The sequence below is a fragment of the Miniopterus natalensis genome, chromosome 17, assembly GCF_054644295.1.
Source record: "Miniopterus natalensis isolate mMinNat1 chromosome 17, mMinNat1.hap1, whole genome shotgun sequence".
Classification (NCBI taxonomy): domain Eukaryota; kingdom Metazoa; phylum Chordata; class Mammalia; order Chiroptera; family Miniopteridae; genus Miniopterus; species Miniopterus natalensis.
In genome coordinates this window covers 1,404,032-1,420,578 of record NC_142097.1, presented here as the reverse complement: position 1 = coordinate 1,420,578, position 16,547 = coordinate 1,404,032, and the positions used below count along the sequence as shown (strand labels likewise).

Sequence of the window (16,547 nt, the reverse complement as noted above, 5' to 3'; positions counted from 1 at the left end):
CTCCACCAGCCTTTCCTCCTTTCTCACCCCTTCCAATGGCACCAAAGCAACGGCCGTGAGCTTGGCCAAGGTGGCAGGCACAGCACCCCAGATGCAGGGACGAAGCCTTGGCTTCCTTGCACAGAACAGTAACCTCCACGCTGAGCCCCACTCCCCAGGGACTCGCTGTTTTCCTGAGATGCAAGGCTTCCTGAGGCCTCTGCTAAACTGGGGGTATCAGGAGGGAAAGGCAAGAACAATACACTACTGACCCTCCCGAGAAACCATCTGACCCATCTGGAGACCTTGGAGCAGGAGGCTGCAGGGAGCCCAGGGAGGTGAGCAAGGCAGACACCAGGGAGAGGATAGTCCCTCACTAACACACAGAGAGCAACTATTTAAAACCACCCAGGGAGCTCTTTCTTATTAAAAGTCCTCGGGTCTTCCCTTCCTGCTGCAGAACTTACAAGCAAGGGCCACACCCTAGTAACAGGGTGATGGAGGAGCCTGAGAGGGAGGGTCCACCGGTGGGCAAGCTGGAAACTAAAGGAACTCCAAAATCAGATTTTCTGCCTACTAATCTCTCTTTTTCTCTTTCCTTTTTTCTCTGCTGGTCAGGTGCTACCTTCCCGGTTTAGAGGGGACCTCAGAGAGGGCTGCGGGGAAAGGGGAGTAGTGTGTGTGTGCGTGTGTGCTCGTGCACGCGCTTCATACGAAAATGGTGACCATGCTCTTGATGCTCTAATGGGGGTGGGGTGTCTCATCTCAGGTATGTCTGTCCCTGCCCTCTCCCCAAAAGTCGCCACCCACCTCCACCCACTCCACGTCTCCCTGTTCAGGGGCAAATTCATTCCCTGCTCTCCCTGCTTGAGTAACAGAAAGTGACACAGCCCACTTTGCCCTGCTCTCCTTGAAGCCTCTGCTTTGGCGGGACTAGCAGAGGCAGCTTTGTTCTGGGCAAAACCAAGATGGGGGTCTGTCCCGGGGCTGCAGGGGTCTGAGTCAGAAATAAATACAAAAACAGCATTGTTCCACAGGCGAGAGATGCTCAGGAGCCATGGTCCAGGCCAGTACAGCTAAAGGGCTGGTCCGAGGAGGCCAGTTCAAGTCCCACAGGGGCCACTGCTGGCCACAAGGCCTGGGCAACTTCTTGCACTATCTGAGACTGGCTTGCTTGCCTCACAGGATAACCCACAACCTGCAGAAGTCCCTAGCACAAAGTCAGGTCTCTCTCCCACCTGACCATCTGCAGGGCTGAGAGGGGTCCTACTTTTCCATTAGGGTGGGTGGGAAGGAGCAGTGACCCCTATTCTCCAAGGGTGGCATAGAGGGCTCAGAGCCTCTTCCTCCTCAGAGCTTCAGGGGAAGAGGGCATATCATTAGCCCCTGGGACCTAGTGTTTCTCTGAATGGAGGAGGAGCTGGGGACCCCTGCCAGGGTCCTCCTCAAAAGGAGGCCATGGGAGTAGCTTGGGACAGGCAGAGCCCTGGCTTGGCCCTCCTAAGGTCTGAATTCTGTGTCTGCACAGCTCCTTTTCCCACAAATGTGGAGGTCCTGAAAGGTCTCCCAGGGCTCGAGGTGGACACCAAGCCCAGAGCCTGTGGCAGGGGGCTGGCACATGTAGGTGAGCCATCCCCATGTCCCCTGGGGTGCTGAGGTCTGGATCCCTAGCTGTCCCCTCTGGAAGGGGTTCAGCCTGGTCTGTGACTCCTGGGGTGAGGGTTGGCAGCATCAGGAGGCTTCCCCCTTCCCCTTCCAAAGGGGGAGAGGGAGCTGACTATGCCAGGGAGGTGAGTCCTGTCAGTTCAGCTAGCTCTGTGTGCACGGGGGAAGGGGCTGCCCTCACCGTGGGCCCAAGGTGATAAGGTCAGCTCCGCGGTGGGCTGGGCTAGCTGGTGCCTAGGACCCTCTCCAGAAGGCCTCTGAGGCTCCAGAACACCCCCCCCCCCGCCCCCCACTACAGGGAGGACCAAGCCCAGCTCAGGGCGGGTGGTGGCTTAAGGCTCAGAGTACCCAAGCAGTGGGGCAGGGGTGGCCAGTGGGGGAGTCTGGGTGCCAGGTGAGGGAGAAGGTGTTGGACTGTGTCTGGAGCTAAGACAGAGCAGGGCTGACCCCAGCTCTGTAGGCAGGAGGGCCCAACAGCTTAGGCGAGCAGCAGACCTTCCCCAGCTGGGTCAGGCTCAGGTTCCCGGCCACAGGCCCGACCCCTTGCGGCCAGATTTTCTCTCTGCATCTCATCCCTCCCCATCTCTCCCAGAGTCTGCCCTCTTCACCCTCTAAGCAAATCAACTGCAGGTGGGATGATGGGTTTTAATTTGTCCCGCCTCCTTTGCTTCCCCAGTTCCTGGGGCCAACTTGTCCCTTCTCATCCCGCCATCTCTGTCACACTCCCTCTTGGAGGACAGCAGTAGCCTGCCACCCACCAAAGACCAGCTGTGAGCTCCTGGGAGCCAGGGGCCAGGCAAGCTGCAGTGCTGAGGCCCTGCTGAGCATGGATCTCATCTTAATGGGTTTTCCAGAGAGCACTTAATGAATGTGTGACTGCCCAGTGTTGCTGGTGGACTTGGAGGAGGCAGCCACCTCCCCATCCCCACCCCTTCCTCACTCCAAATGGCCTCAGTTTCCTCGTCACAAAACTTGCCCACCCAGGGGCGGAGGAGGCCCTGGCAGGGAGCTCACCCCACAAGCATCTCTGGGTGTCAAGAAACACCTCAGTAACATACTGAAGACAGCTGCTGTCATTCTTCAGTCTCCTAAACTGCGGGGTGTTGGGCTGGGTCTGCTCAGGCCTGGGCACGTGTATTAACAAAAACAGTGAGGACAGCCACACTAGCAGAGATGAGGACTCTGCAGGTATTTTAGCCCCAAAAATGCCTACCAAGCTGACCACAGATTCCATTTTCCAGAAGGAAAAGACTGAGAGCCAGGGGCCCATAAGCAGGCTCTCTGGCTTCATTCAAGCACCAGAGGCCAGGGATTCACTAAGTCTGAACAAATGTGGGTAGAAGCTGGCAGCCTGGACATTTTGCCCCAGCACGTCAGAGTCGCCTCCCAGAAGCTCAAGGAAGGGTGGGCCCTTGGTCCATCTGGAGTCCATGGTTTCTTCCTGTTTCCTACTAGGCCCTGGAGTCCTCTGCCCCCACCAGCAGACAAGCCCAAGGCCCTTAGGGGTGGCAGGGACCACCCAGGAGGAGAGAGCGGGAGGGAGAGACACACAGGCAGACAGATGTGTGACCCAGTGCCCAGCCCAGTCCGGACGCTCCGCCCAGCCTGACAGCAGCTGGGAAAACAGGCTCCTCAGCTGCCCATTCCCCCGCCCCTCCCACCACCGGGCCAGCCCTCTCACTAGCCCTGAACAGGAACTGGGCCTGCAGCCATCACCTGCTCCTCCTGACTCAGCCCCCACCAATCACCCCTGATCCCCACTAGACGCAGGAGGAGGCATGGGTTCTTCTGGTGGCCCATGCCCTGTTGCTACCCTAGCTCAGAAGCTCCCAGCACAGGCTGCCCCCAATTCCATGCCTGCCTCAGGCCAGCCAGTGTTCCTCTCAACCTTCCCCCAAATTCTCAGGGGCGGGAACATCAGCCTTTTCCCTGCAGTTTTTCATAACCAGCCCAAAACAAAGCTGACCTGTCTCCCTGAGCTGCAGCCCCCACTCTGCCATCACCACTGTTTGGGGCTGAGAAGTCCCCTGTCACCTGGGGCATGGAGACTGTCATTGCCTGGCTCCTTCTGGGGAAGCAGAGGGGGCTCCCCATCACCCCCTAGACTGGCCAGGCACAGGGTCTCTGTCCCTGTCTCATACTTCCAAGGCAGGATTACTGAGGCTGAAATTTCAATTAAGAAAGAGAAATAATTACTCCAGGGCTTCAGGCTGGCTCAAGTGATGACAGGCCTCCATATCCGCTTCCCTGGAGTGGGGGGAGGTGGCCTGGGACCCCCTCCGGCCAGCATGGACCAAGAAGGGACTAGAACCTTTGCATACATTCAGCCTTGTACCCCCACCATCCTTCTGCTGAAATGAGGCCAATCTCAGTGCTGCCCAAGGTCCCCTTCCTGGGGGGCTTGAGAAAGGGTGGAAGCTCCTGGCAGAGGGCTGGGGAGTAAGCTTCAGATAGCTTAAGGAAATTGAATTAAATTAAATTTAACTATTCAGTCACTGTCTGTTCCTGCAGCAAGCCTGAGCCTGAGCCTGAGGGCTGCCATGGCCCACGTGGATAGGGGTGGGGACTCCCAGAGCCAGACTAAGAGGGCTCTGGCCTCCCTCGGAATGGATTCCAGCACAGGCCTGGGAGAGGGGGTGGCTCTGGAAAGGTCCCTAGAAGGCCTGCTCTGCCACTCACAGGAGGCATGGGCCTGGGCAGGAGCCTCCCCTCTAGGACTCAGGTCCATCTCCTGCAAAACAGCTGTCACAAGTGGGGGGGCATTCCTGGGCACCCCTGCGAGACCCTCCCCAATCTACTCAAGAGGTCTTCAAACAGCCACCCTTAGCTATGTCGCTCTCATCTCCAAAACTGTCCCATCTTCCACCCAAAAATGTCCCTTCTCAGAATGATCCATTTCCTCTCTAGAAATGCTTCATTTTAATCCAGAAATTCTCAGCTCCAGAATGCTGTTATCTCCAGAAATGTTCCATTTTAGCTCCAGAAATAACCCTCTTTCATCTTCAAATATAATCCACCTCCAGCACTGCCAGTGCTCTCTATGAAGGCTCCACCTTAGCTCCAAAAATGCTCCACTTCCAGGAATATCACGTCCCGTTGCACCTCCAAAGACACCTCAAATCCAGAAGGGCCCTATTTTATTTCCAGAAATACTTCAGTACCATCTTCAAAAACATTCCATTTCCAGATGTACAACAATGTGTCCATTTCCAGAAATGTTTCATCTCTAATAATGTTTGCAACTGGAATTCAGAAAGGCCTCATCTTTACTCCAGAAAATGTCCTCTCCTATCTCTAGAAACATTCTTATTTGATCTCCAAAAATGCCCTATTTGCCCGGCTAGTGTGAGCATCGATCGACCTATGAACCAGGAGGTGATGGTTCGATTCCCAGTCAGGGCACATGCCCAGGTTTCAGGCTTGTTGTAGGGGGCGTGCAGGAGACAGCTGATCGATGACTCTCTCATCACTGATGTTTCTATCTCTCTTTTCCTCTCCCTTCCTCTCTCTGAAATCAATGAAAGACATAAAAAATGCCCTATTTCACCTTCAGAAATGCCCCTCTACTAGAAATGCTGTCCACCTTGTCTCTAGAGATGTGCTTATCCAACCTCCAGAAATACCACGTCTTATATCTAAAAGCATTCCATCTCTGGAAATGTTCCAGCTCATGTCTGGAAAAGCCCAGGGTGTCTCCAGAAAGGTCTCCTTGTGTGGCCCAGATGCTGCAGACACTCAGAAACCTACTTCCTTTAGGCTCTCCTAGGGAGAGGCCAAGAGGAGATGGGGTGGCCTCCTCTCTTCCTCCCTTGTCCCTGTGGTCTCTCGGCTGCCTGCTGGGCCCACTCTTGTAGCAGGAACAGGATAAAGTTAAGAGCTGTGCTGGCAGGCGTTTTGGTCCCTGGAAGTGGGGAGCATGGACAGTCAGGCTTTGAGGCAACTGAGAGCCTGCCTGACCCGAAGGCAGGGACGGTAAAAGGGACCTGGGCTGGGAAGGAACAGGCCAGAAAGGACTCTGCAGGGCCTCAGCACAGCCCCCCAGCCCCCTCTTCACAGACATATCCACCAGCCCAAGTGCACATTCTTGAGTTTGGTCAATACCTACACAGTGCACAGGAACACCCACCCCGTCCACCTCCCACCCTCCAAGCCACTCGCACGCACACATAAAAACCCACACACTTGTAGCCCTATCCACACAAGTGCATAGAACACCCACAAATGCACACACACAACACAGACACACAGGTCCAGCATGACATGCACTGTGACCCACTATCACCTTCATCCACATTCCCCAGGTGAAGGGGCAGAAGCCCTGGCAGTCTCTCCAACCAGCCCAGGTCAAGGGGCAGAAGCTCTGCCCGTCTCTCCAACCAGTCTAGGTTAGCAAGACAGGCAGCCTCAGTATCGGCTGTGGGTCAATGGGCAATTCAGGGCTCCAGGTCTTTGGGCTTAGAAGGGACCAAAAAAGGGAGGAGGGTGCACATTTGGGATCTGCTTGCACACCTACTAAGATGGGGCATTCCCCCCCTCCTGGAGCAGTGCAGGCCGCCTCTGGGACACTTCTAAAGCTCCTCTCTGGGTGGAACTGAAGCCTTGCGATGCCACCTCTGTCCAAGCCGTCAGGCAATGCTCTCCAAAGAAGTGGCCAAGCCCATGTCCTGCTGAGCTTTCACATGGAGATCCTTGTCTCTTTGTCCTTCGACAGGTGGGAGACACTGTTCTTTGGGAAGATGGCCTGGAGGTAGCTAAATGGAGGGGGAGTGGTACCAGCCATGTGCATGCACACACACGTGCACACACACACGTGTCCCGTATGTGTCCGAGGACCTCAGGTGCAGACACATGGGCAGGCAGGTAACACTCCACCATGTCCTGAACCCACACACAGGGAAGGAAGGAGGTGCCCAGGTCTGCCCCAGGTCTGCCCCTGTACCTCGTGGGTGGGAATTCTCGGAGCCTCTCGATAGGTGGGAGAGAGAAAGGGGTCTAAACTCATCCTCCCAGCTCCCAGAAGCATCAACTAGCTCTGGTCGGAACCTATGGGAGGACAATTACCATTTATTAATGTTCCCAATTTAGAATCAGCCTTAATTAACTGGAACCTCTTAAGCCCCCTTTTCTGATCCTTTGGGGCGAGGGCATATGTAAATAGACCTTCAATCTGCCCCCAGCATGGATTCCTTTGTCTAACACCCCATAGCTGGCCAGCTCTTGCCTAGAAATGGGGCTTCCATACCTGTTTCTCACCCACACTCTCAATCCCCCTCAGTCCTGGAAATCCCTTTTTTCTCTAACCTAGATCTCCCCCTCCTCTAGGAACTAAGATCCTCTCTCAAAAATATGAAGGGAAAATGCCAAATGGTGAAATATGAATCAGAATGAACACGTGGTCACGGGGTGCAGGACGGGAGAACTGGGGCCAGGCTTTGGCATGAAGTGGCAGGAGCCCCCCAGCAGGGCTTTCTGGAGAGGCTTCTGCATTGGTATTCTCTGTCCCTCACAACCCAAATTACACTGGCTCTCCTGGGGCCCTTTCATCGCACGTTGTCACTTGAGCAAAAGGTTCTGTATGAGAACGTGGAAACCTCTCCTGTGTATTAACTAAAATGGCATTTTTAAATGCACGGGAAAAAGGCAGCTCACTTAAGAGCCAACTTTTACAGTAGCTCAGATCAGAATGAGCACTGAACTGGGAGTCCAGAATAGGGTTTCTTGTCAGACTCCTGCCTTCCCTAGGCCTTGAAGGGTACCACTTCACCTCTCTGCTCTCCACTTTTCTTGTCCACTAAAAATGAACTAAAAGCCCCTACTATGGTATTCTAGAGGGCGTATGAAGCACGTATGAATGGCTGGGTCAAGGCAGGGAACCAGCAGAGTCCCAGAGGGTTAGTGTCAGGCTTTGCCTAGTGTGTGGTAACCCTGTCATGGGGGAGGGGAGCTGGGCACCACTCTCCAAGCACTCTGAGCCCTTCCTCACCACCTCATCTCCCTGGGCAGGCGGCCTCCTACCTGATACACCCTTCCTCTTTTAATTTTTTTGGCCTGGAGAACTGGTGAAAAACACCTTCAAGACCCATTTGGAATCAGTTCCACAGTCCTGAAATTTATAGATGAGTTTCAAAGATGTAGCTGACCAAGATGAGCAAAAGCTAGGGTGCCAGAACCAGAAGCCAGGTGTAGGCAGGGGGCACCCTGCACTAAGTGGGGACTGCAGACACAGCAGAAGATGCCAGGCCCTGCTAGCTCTGCCAGCAGCCAACATGTGGACCACTGCGCCCATGTCTCTCAGCCTTTCCTCTGATGACAGGCTGCTCACAGAGGGCAGCTCTGAAGTGCAGGCAGAGAAATAAGGGCAGGTGAAAGGCAGTACAGCAAAATGTTTTAATGGGAAAGAAGTGGCCCTCGCCTCACCACTAAGTCCCCTCCTCCTGCCTCCATCCCCACTGCTCCTCCTGCCCTCACCCCCAGTGCTCCTCCTGCCTTTCCCTGGGCTTGGGTACACTTCTTCCTCTCTGTGGGAAGTCTTCTTTTTGGGAATTACAATCTGCTGGGTTTAATTACTGGTCCCCAAGGACCACCACCTCTTCTCAGCAGAAACTTAATAATCCCTCCCAGGGGCAGGTGACAAGTTGCAGGCCTGGGCCAGGCCCCTGATTCCCTCTGGAGCAGCACCATAGGTCCACACAACAGCTCAGTGGGATGGAGGTCATAAAGGGTGCACGCAAGGAGGACACTCCTGTCCAGCCTAGGCCACAGAGTTACAATAGGGAACTCAGGAGTGTGAAGTCAGGAACTCTGAATTTCTCTGAGGGAGGAAACTGAGGCTCTGAAAGGAGACTTGGCAGGCAGAAGGTCAGGCAGCCACACCAGGGCCTCTTCGGAACCCACCTGGCTCCCTCCACGCGTTCCTATCTCCAAGCCTTCACTCAGCTGAGATCCTTACACAGGGACCTCCTTTCCCCATGGCCTTCAGATCAACCCTTCACAGCAGTCAAGGCCTCAGTGCTCTCAGCCTCCACTCCTGCCTCTGACTTCCCTGTTCCCACCTACCAGCTGAGCTTCTAGAACTCTCCTGGACCTTTTACACTTCCAGGCCTCCCATCATGCTGTATAATGCTGCCTCCTGCAGTCAACTGTTTCCCCTTCCAGACTTGGGGTCCAAGTTTCCTCCTCTGGAATACACACACTGACTCTCTGAGCAGGGCCTGGACCCACAAGGCTGAATGCTGAATAAAAGTCTGAAGGAAATGAAACTTGACTGTAAACCAGTAGCCCATCAGATGCCCCCCAACACCCCTCTCTGCTGATCTCATCTTGGAAACAGCTGAAGGAACTGATCACCATGCAGGAGGGCTGGGTCAGTCAGTCATCCGTGGGTGAGCCCTCTGATTCCATCCCTCAACTCTGAGATAGCTACCAAGGGCTGGTGTGGGGAGTGGGATGTGCAAGAGGCTAGTACCATGCACACCTCTCAGGGCCTGCAGACCGAGGTTCAAGCCAGACACAGGGGGTGGTTACAATGACCCCGGGAGGCTGCACACTGGTGGCTGGGGTCCATAGGTGGGTTGCTGGATTAGATTACAACACACACAAACCAGATGTCATGTAAACATCTGAATCTTGGTTCCTGAGAAGGTGGATGACGGACACCCCATAAGCCACCCTGGCGGTGCTGAGCAGCTACACCCCAGGAGAGCCAGGTCCCCCCTCATCAGCATTGCCTGCTGTTCCTGCAGGGCCTAGAGGTTGGTCGCCCCTGCATTATGCAAACCTAAGTTCATCCTCTGATCACTCCCCCGTTTTAAGCAGCACCTCTGATGCTTTGACTTGACAGGGAGGAAAGGAGGCAGTCAGGCCATGGGAAAGGCAAGAAGGAGATACTGTGTAGAAGGGCAGATACCATGTAGCTCAAGGTACTCTTGGGAGATGGCCCCTTGCAATGATGACTGAGGCAGGGTCTCTGTCTGCCTCAGTGCAAAGGGCTTTTTGTGGGGTGAGCCAACATCTGCCAGTCTCCTCCCCAATTCTGCCCTTGGGAATGTGTGAATGACTTTTCTGGTCCCTTCTGCCCCTCTAATTCTTCATAACGCTATTTTTTAAAAATATGTTTTTATGGATTTTCAAGAGAGAGAGGAAGGGAGAGAGAGAGAGAGATAGAAACATCGATCGGCTGCCTCCTGCAGGCCTCCCACAGGGACTGAGCCCACAATCGGGGCATGTGCCTTGACCAGGAATCAAACCAGCGACCTCTCTGCACGGGCTGATGCTCAATCCACTGAGCCACGCCATCTGGGCTCATAACACTATTTCTGGACCCAGAACCCCCTATCCTTGGTCAAGTTTCATCTAAGAGCCCTGGTACAGGAGAAACATCCCCTCCCTTTCCCATTCTACCTTTGATAATGCAGCTTCAGAGGGAAGGGGAGTCCCACGACCTTCCTAGCCCCTTGTAGGCTCCTACTGAGATGACAGTCACCTCAACCCCAGAAAGCACAAAGGGAGTATTGGGTGTCTCCCTTCACAGAAGCCTTCAAACCCAAACCCTGCCATGGCTGCACAGGTGCCCTGAATGAGCGCCTCTGGGTGCTGGATGCTGCAGGCACTTGAACAAACTTGACTTGGTTTTCCTTACTTTCCCAACAGTCCTGCCAGGAAAAAGCTATGATTCCCGTTGCACAAAGGGGACACGGAGACTCAAAGGAACAGGAAAAATCCCTTGTTCATGGCCAGAGCTCTCAAGTGCTTCTGGATGTGGCTGCCCTTAAGCCAGGTCTCCACAAATGCCAAGTTGAACCTGCTCACCCAAGCACCTACACTCTTATGAACCATTAACACCTGATTTTCAGGGTACAGACTGAGGACCACCCAGCTTATTATTATTATGACTACATTTTTCTACCACTGCAGTCCTTTCAGGGCTGACTGGGGGTGAGATACCCAGGTAAGGCAGAGCATGACTAGGCCCCGGCTTTCTCCAGAAAGGTCTCGGTGGCATGTACTCAGGAGTGTGGGTACGGGGTGGCTGGCAAGCCTCAAGAGGCACCTGTAGCTGGTCTGCTGCAGAATCATCAGCCACCTTGGGGAACAGTGGGAAGGGGTGGGAGAAGGCCCTACCCAGGCTGGCAAAGGTGACATGAGTCAGACCAGAGCTGCCCTAGCCAGTGAGTCATCAGGCTCCCAACATGATTGGATATCACAGACTACACCCTGTGTAGCTTGGACCTCAGAAATGAACAATCCCAGGGTGACATGGAGGATGAGAGAGCCTGTCCTTGAAGCCTCAGCTCCTCAGGGGTCATGCAGAGGAAGGACCCCTCATTGTGAGTTTGGGGACAGCTGGAAGCTAGGAAGGGGGTCTGGGCCTTGGAGTCCCCAACTTCTGGCTCCATGACCTCAAGCTTGTCACTTCTCTGTAAAATCAGAACCACAGCTGCTGACTGGCAGGATCTGTGTAAACAATCAGGCTTGGTGCCCAGCACATGAGTAGGGATCCATGGGACCTGGTGGCTGCCACCCAGCTCCTGGGACCTCAGAAAGCACCATCTACAGGAGGGGGTGTTTTTAAAATTCAAAGTAGTAGCTCAAATCCACCTCCACACATACCCCCAACACCTTGCACTCCGCTCCCCTCCACGGTCTGCTCCTCCGTGGGCTACGGCTCTGCTGGCGGTGCCCTACAGTTGGACCCTGCCCAATTTTACATCCTCTGGTCTGAGCCCCACCCTCTCCCTTGCTGGGGGATGTGAGCAGGATTGGCTCAATCAGGATATAATCATTTTTAATTAACGTGCAGATCCTTTCACAGGCTGATCTCCTTGGAGACCAGAGGGAAGACAGTCTTTTAAGATTTTCTTTTGCCTTCCTCCATCCACCCCTCCACGCTGAAGGCTGCTCCCACCCTTTCACCCACCCAGACGCAACCTTGAAAGCAGCATGAAAAAGCCTGGTGGCCGGACCCTTCTTGAGGCCATTAGGAGGAAAGTGTGTGCTCACACACAGTCACACAAGAATGTGCCCGAGCTTGGGGGCACGCTCTCCAGAAATGCACAAAGGGGAACAGAGACACACAGGGCACATACAGAAACATACACAGGCATGCATGTACGCACACGTGCCAAAGCTAGGAGGCACAGAGACCCCTTAAGAAACATGCAAACAGAATCCGAGGCTCACAAATGTGGACACACATATGCCCAGGCTGGCAGGCACACTAACCCCCAAGAATACACAAACAGGCTCAGACACACACACACAGGCACACACAGATATGCATGCACCTACGGAGACACATCCAAGCAGAGACACCATAGAAATGCCTAAATACCCACACTCATGGAAGGGCTGCTCTAAACCTCCATGGCTGGTGGGCATGCTCGCAGGAGGTAAACATAGGTCCCTTCTCTGAGATGGGACCCCACCCCCTACAATCACCCTGGCCCCAACCCCCAAGGTTGAGGTGCCCTGTCATCTGTCCCACTGGGGAACCCATGAAGAGAAGCCACCAAAGTCTTGCCTCCCTGTCACCTGGGTGGCACCTAGCCTGGATCCTTCTGAGTCCTGAGCGACCCCCCCCAACAGCCCTGGCAGAGCCCCAGATGTCTATCTAACCTTTACTGGCCATCCCCACAACCCACACTGGGTGTGATGTCCCCCAACTTCTTCTCTGGGTGCCCAATTAGGCTGGAGATAGGGATTTTCTCTCTCTTTCTTCATTTTAAATAGGTCCTTTCCTTCCCCTTTTTCCTTTCTGACCTCCCTCCCTCTTTTCTTATCTCTTCCTTTCTCTCCCATTGCCTCTCCTTCTTTTCTCTCTCTCTCCTTTGTCTCTTCCTCTTACCCTTCCCTGCAGGGGGCCTCCTGGGGTCAATCTAAGATCAGAGGGAGAGTGTAAGATGTAGCTGGTCCTTCTCCACTGCCCCACAGTGGACATCTGTGCCAATACCTGCCCCCAGCTCCTGAACAGAACCAGAGTTTGCTCTTTGGACAAGTAAATTGAAGCACGAGGGGAGGGGCACAACCACTGGGATCCTCTGACATCTTCAGTCTCACCCCTCTTATCGCACCTGCTTTGGATTCTCGGCTTTTCCTTCTGGAAAGTGGGATGACAAAGGGTGTGGGGTGTGGGGTGGGGGGGTGGCAACAGGGATCACATGGCTGGCCAACAGCAGGCTGATAACTTGGGTGACCCCAGAACCAGTGGACACAGCCAGTGAGTGTGACACAGAAGGACTTAGGAGCCTGTCTGGTTTTCTAGCTGGTGGGCATGTTGGGTGCTTCTCTCTCCTTTCTTGGGGTTTCAGTGTTTCCATCTGTGAAATGGGCAAGGTGAGGCTAAAGGAACCCTAAGGACCCTTTCAGGATGCAGAAACCAATGTGGTAGATCAGCAGCCCATTCTTGGCAGCTGCAAGGTCCAGCAACTGCTGTGTGACCTTGGGACTCACTTCCCTTCTCTGGGCTCCATCTCCTCCTCTGTCAAAGGAGGAGGGTCAGGCAGGTAATTCACTGCCAAGGCTCCTTTTGGTTCTGATAGAAGGTTCTAGATTGGTCCGGAAGGAAAGAGAATCAGGTGCCCCCTTCTCCGGGAAAAACGAGAAGCCCATTTCTTCTACTGCAGGAACGTCAGAGCCTTTGGCATCAGCAGAACCATTTTCAGGAAATCATCTTAAACATCAAAGAAAGCTTTCTACACAAAAATATATCTACTACCTCATTCATCAGGAGCATCCAGAATGCTGAACAAAAGGGGAATATTAAGTAAATGATGGTACATCCACCAGACTGGAAGAGCCTGAAGACATGGTGTTTATGAAGAGCTGGTTACAAAACAGGAAAAGACTCCTGTTAGCTGCCAAAGGAGAGAGGATGTGCAGCTGAACAGAGAGTGACGACGAAGGCTTTAAAAACAAACCAGCCACCAAGTCCACAGAGACTGCAAAGGACAACACCAAAATACTAATGTTGTCACCGCTCACTAAGACTGTTAAGAACCTTTTCTTTTCATTTTTCAGATTTTCTATGAACCATATTTTAAATGTATGTATCAAAAAGGTCTTTTTCTTTTAAAACGATTGCTAAATGCCTCCAGTTGAGAAACCTTCCCCATCCATCCATCCATCCATTCATTCATTCATTCATTCATTCATTCATCACTGATTCATTCACTCCCATGTTTGTCCATCCAGCCAAAGCCCAGGCCCATCTAGTGCCAGCCTCGGGGCTCTAAGATCCAGAGGGAACAGTTCTCACCTACAGGAAACGGGAACTCAGGGTGGGTGAGTAAGAGAGAAGACAGATGCTCAAATAACTGCACAGCAAGGGGCTTGCGCCATAATGGGGCCCTTTCTCCTGGGAGTGAGGAGAAATCAATCCTGCCCCCCTACGGGGCCCTTACCTGCTAGAGCCTCACCCAGATCTGCCCTCAGCACCAAGGGTCTCACAGTCTAGCCTAAGGGTCAGAAACTCTTAATCACCAAACCTCCAGCTGTGGATGGTGAGGATGGAAATGGGGAATGGGGCAAGTGCAGAAGCCCCCTCCCAGTCCCCATGGTGATTCCACTTCCAGTTCCTATGGTCCTGGCAAGTAACCCCTTTTCAAAGCCTCAGGGCCACAAGGCTGCTACCTGACTGCAACTCCCTCTCTGGGCTCTAATTTCAGCCTCCTATCAGGTCCCTGAACCAGGTACCACCCAGCCAGGTCCTGTTCAGCGGCAGCTACTGCAGAGGGAGAACAGACCAGGGAATCTGCTAGCTCCCCTCCCAGTCAGCAAGGCAAAGAGTCTCACTCCTTCCTGCTGAGTGGGGGCTGGCAGATAGCTGGGGAACTCTTTCTATTCCTGGACCAAGCCACAGACCGGCCTGAAAACTGCCTGCCCCCTACCCCAAGGTGACTCCCACCCCCCAGGAATCCTCTCTTTAAGCAGGGAGAATTTCCTTCACCTGCCTGGGTGTCCAGCTTGAGGGTCCCTGGCTAGCCCTTCAGCTGCACACCTGGCAATCCAATTAAGGCAGATTTCCATCGACTCTCCTCCACCCCCACTCCCGTTCCAGCTAGCCCTTCACCCCTTCCATACCCTCTCAAAGGAGCAAAAGGATCTGGGAGCTCTGAATGCTGAAAAGCCTGACCTCATGGCCCCCACTTTGAGTTGAGCCCCTCTCAGGATTTCGATCCCTGGAAATTCTCTGGGCTAGCACTCCCTTCCCAAGGCCCCAGTGGGAAAAGAAGTTCCTCCCCTCCCCCTCTTCTTCCCACCCCCAGGCCCAGAGGGAAGGGAAGAGGTGTCGGAATCGCGGGTCACCAGAGCAGCATCTGCTGTGGATCGCAAGAGACAAACACTTCGTGTCACACACACACACACACACACCCACACACACACACACACCCACACACACACACACCACCCTCGAGATCACCTCTGAAGCCCGCATTGTACGTGGGGGGAGGAGGCCGAGCTGGAGGGAGGAGGCTGAGGTCGCGGGGGGGGGCCGGGGGCCTCCAATGATCCTGAAGTCACCAAGCAATCATCAAGGCCGAGAGGGGCTAGAACCCACCACCCGGGCGGAGGGCCCGGCCTCCGCCTCCCCCGCAGCTCACCTGGCCCCCGCCTGCTCCCGCGAGGCGCCGTCGGCCTCGGTCTCTACGCCCAGGCCCCTCCCCTCCTCCCCCGCGCCCGGTCGGCGGCCCGGAGAGACCCGGCGACCGCCAACCCCCGCCCCGCCGGCTGGAGCGCGAGGTCTCATTGTCAGCCGCGCCACTCGGCACGAGCTCCGGCGGCGCTGGCGCGAGGGGCGGGAGGGTCTCCGGGGCAGCGCCGGGAGCCGGCTCCGGCCCGCACACGTCCGGAAGCCGCGGGGGAGGGCGCGGGGGGCGAGCGGCCTGGACGCGCGCGGCGGGGGCCGCGGGCAGCGGCGGAGGAAGCACCGGAGGCGACCGGGGCGCCAAGTTCCCCGGGAGGCTGCGCTCTCGGGAAGTTTCCCACCGGTTGCCGGGAGCAGGACGGGGCGCGCGGACGGCCCTCGCCAGCCTGACCGGCTCCGGGGCACAGACTGAGAACTTGAGCAAAAACACTCCCTTCTCCGGTGTCCCTCATTCCTCATCCGCTGCCACCAGCTCCTCCATCTCGTCCCCTTGCCTTCCGCCAGTACCACTGTCGCCAAGACCGTGGAGGAAAGGGGAGGAGGGAATCCCCAGCACAACCAAACTGCGGCAAAAAAAAAAAAAAAAAAAAAAAGGAAAGAAATTCCTTCTCCTGAGAACAATTCCCTCAACCGGCATGGAAAACCCCCAAACAGGCAAATCTGCAACTCCAGCCAAGATTGCGGCGTGCGGGAGGGGTGCCGGGTTTGCAGCAGGTCTGAGCGCCGCGGCGGTCGGGGTACGGGAGCCCTCGCACCCAGAACGGCTCCCCAAAGGCACAAAGCTCGGCCGCCAACAATACCTGCGGGCTCCTCCTGAGTCTCTGAGCGCCGGCGCTGCGCGTCTCGCCGTCTCCCTTTCCGCAGGCGGTCTCCTCCTCCTCGCGCGCCTGCTTCCCCCTCGCTTCTTCCAGAACTCGGCGACCAGACGAGATCCTTGGGAGAAAAAAATGTGAGCGCTCGCACGATTCCTTTCTCTCCGCCCGCCGCTCGCGGCGGCCCCGGGCTCGCTCCTTTCTCCCTCGCGCTCCCGCGCGCGCCGCGCCTCTCGCGCCCCGCGTTTCCTTCTCAGCAGCCCCTGCGAGCGCCCTCAGTAGCCATTATTCACGGGTCGCCAGGGGACAGGAGGTAATTAGAGACCGCCCCGTGGCCGCGTCCACTCGGAAAGCGGGATGCAGGCGCGGGGGGCGCGGGGAGGGGGCGGGGGCGCGCACACGCGCGCAGGGAGGGGCGCGCGACAAGGGGGCTTGACTGCGCGCAGCCC

At 55.4% G+C, this 16,547-nt stretch overlaps 1 protein-coding gene across 1 annotated transcript in view; it reads right to left on the bottom strand.

Moving 5' to 3' along the window:
* The window catches only part of RAI1 (retinoic acid induced 1), a 112,000-nt gene that overhangs the window by 59,036 nt on the left and 36,417 nt on the right, over positions 1–16,547 (bottom strand). The window contains exon 2 of the mRNA XM_087825742.1: positions 16,087–16,219. The gene's annotated coding sequence lies outside the window, so the exon portion shown is untranslated. The remainder of the gene's footprint in view (positions 1–16,086; positions 16,220–16,547) is intronic.